This window comes from Monodon monoceros, unplaced genomic scaffold, assembly GCF_005190385.1.
Source record: "Monodon monoceros isolate NGI ecotype Baffin Bay Population unplaced genomic scaffold, NGI_Narwhal_1 Super_Scaffold_1, whole genome shotgun sequence".
Taxonomy (NCBI): Eukaryota; Metazoa; Chordata; class Mammalia; order Artiodactyla; family Monodontidae; genus Monodon; species Monodon monoceros.
In genome coordinates, this window is record NW_021703765.1 from 3,296,352 (window position 1) to 3,298,940 (window position 2,589).

The 2,589-nt window shown below is 46.0% G+C and overlaps 1 pseudogene; it reads right to left on the reverse strand.

Moving 5' to 3' along the window:
• Positions 1 to 843: 843 nt before the first annotated feature.
• LOC114898424 lies at positions 844 to 1,939 on the reverse strand (annotated as a pseudogene).
• Positions 1,940 to 2,589: the final 650 nt, after the last annotated feature.

Below are 2,589 nucleotides of genomic sequence, written 5' to 3' on the forward strand. Positions count from 1 at the left end.
ACTTTTGGGCTGGGCCAAGTGTAAGAGCGGGGTTCCTTTCATTAACACCAACATCTTTTCATTTATGTGGCCTTTCACAGTTTGCCAAGCACCTCCTGAGCTCCGTGACCTCATTTATTGTACTGTATCCATGAGCTTACAGAGGTGGCTTTTGGGGGATTTTTTGCATCCTCAGACCAGTGTTGCAATAGTTTATTCTTAAATTTTAAAAATATATATATACACACACGTGTAACTCTGTGTGTACATCTATATGCACGTATGAAAGACATGGCACCACATCTCCCTGTGTCACCCCATGTGGGCCACACCCTGGCAGTCACAAAGCACAAAGAGAAAATGGTCTTCGGTTTGAGAATTCCCGAGTTGCTACTGATGCTTCAATACCAAAGGGCTTAGAAGTGTTTACACTTTCAAGGGGAGTAGGAACGTTTTAGGTTTCCCCTTAATGAGTCTCATTTTGACACAGGATGGCAAGGTTGGCCAGACGCTCTTCATGCAGTTTTTGTAGTAAGTCTTTCAAAGAATGAATAGTGAAGCCAATTCATTTCTCCTCCTGGAATTTGTCCCTCTTCTTTTTCTTTGTCGTGAGGTTATATATAAAGGTATGGGCGTACAGACATTACGAAAGATAAGGGCTATCACGTGAGGGAGGAAATCAGACAATAAATCCAAAGAAAGCTATGGAAATTAAATATCTGAACCCAGCGGCAGGGCGGGAGGTGACACGGTCTTTTCACAGAGCCGTTACACACCACGCAACTGTCCTCAAAAGCATGAATGGAAAAAGCTAGCCATTCAGCTGCAGAACAAAGCTGGGGTCTTTGTTTAATGTCTTTAGCATTAGGCTGGGCAGCAAGTGCCTTTTCCAGGGTAGGCCAGAGAAGATAAGTCCAGTTTGGGATTTCTGTGGGTTGTTTTTTTTTTTTTTAAGATTTAATTTTATTTATTTTTGACTGTGTTGGGTCTTCCTTGCTGTGTGTGGGCTTTCTCTAGTTGCATCAAGCAGGGGCTACTCTTCGTTGCGGTGCGCTGACTTCTCATTGCGGTGGCTTCCCTTGTTGTGGAACATGGGTTCTAGGTGCTTCAGTAGTTGTGGCTCACGGGCTTCAGTAGTTGTGGCTCATGGGCTCTAGAGCGCAGGTTCAGTAGTTATGCACATGGGCTTAGCTGCTCTGCGGCATGTGGGATCTTCCGGACCAGGGCTCGAACCCGTGTGCCCTGCATTGGCAGGTGGATTCTTAACTACCGCGCCACCAGGGAAGTCCCCATTTCGGGTTTTAAGGCTTGAGTCAGCTCTGTGGCCAGCAGCTCGTGGAGGGACACACCATCGTGGGAGGACACCCAGTTTCTCCCAGGCCAGTTGTAACACTTGGGGCCACCGGATGGTGAAGATAACCAGATTTGCTTGTTTGGGGTTTGCTTGTTGATCACTTAGGTTCCTAGATCTCCACGCAGTTTAATTGCTAAAACACCACTCCCAGAGGAGACATCATCGCCTTCAAATGTGTAAGGTTTGTCTGCAAGGTCTTCAGAAAACTCTGCTAAGGAGTCCGGCGTCTCCTCGGCCAGTCTTTCATAGGTGCTATTGTCCTGAGGGCCAGCGTCACCCAAAGCTCCCGTTATCCTCAAGTTCATCCAGCAGACACTCTGCTTTTTGACATTCAGGGTCTGGTTGAGGCAGCGGAAGTTCAGACTGGGCTGGCTGCGTGCGCGGGCCGCGGTGGTCCCGGAGTGCAGGTCCCGGCGTGCAGCCCCGGCAGCCGTACAGCGGGGGTCCTTCGTTGGCCGCGGGGCCCCGGCACGGGCCGGGGCAGAGCGGGGCGGCGCCGAGCGAGCGGTGCAAAAGGCTGGCAGCCACGGGGCGTCCGAGCGTCCACGTGCTCAGGACGTTAGTTTCATGTTTGTTGCAGATCTTGTCGTCATTTGTCATTTGCATCTAGGGTAATTCTGTACTAACAGCCCAACCTTATCAAAGAAAACAGGGGTTAAATCTTTAACAGAAATGTTGCTCTCATATAGGAAGTTAATGGCTAACGGTGAAATTTATTTTATTAGTATTTCAAGGTTTCTAGCACTGCAAGGCTATAACAATATGAATAGCAAAGCACATCCATGTAGATTTTCTTCTACATGCATGCTTTTGTTCTCAAAATTGTAAAAGAAATTCCTGTCACTGGAGAATTTGATTCTGTATCTTCTTTTATAGATGGTGCTATCATTCATTCTGTAAACTCTAGCCACTGAAACTCCAGTCCATCGTTCTACCAAATACAATTGTCACATAAGCCTAAAGGATTTTTTTTTTCCTTTGAAGGGGGAACTACTTTATTCCCAAGTAACCAAATACACTTAGAGTGTCTAACAGAAATAAATGGTGCATTTTCTCTCAACCCTTAAAATGCTTTCAATTAAAAAACGTTTCCAGAGAGAGAGGAAAATTGCCAATGCTGAGATTTAGGCACTAATCGTATTCATTTTGAAATGTGATAGATATTAGGTATTGTGGCAGATTATGAGATAATATTCATCTCTCTTGTAAAACATATATTCCCATGAGGTAGATGGAAAGTATCAGGTGTTTCGGCC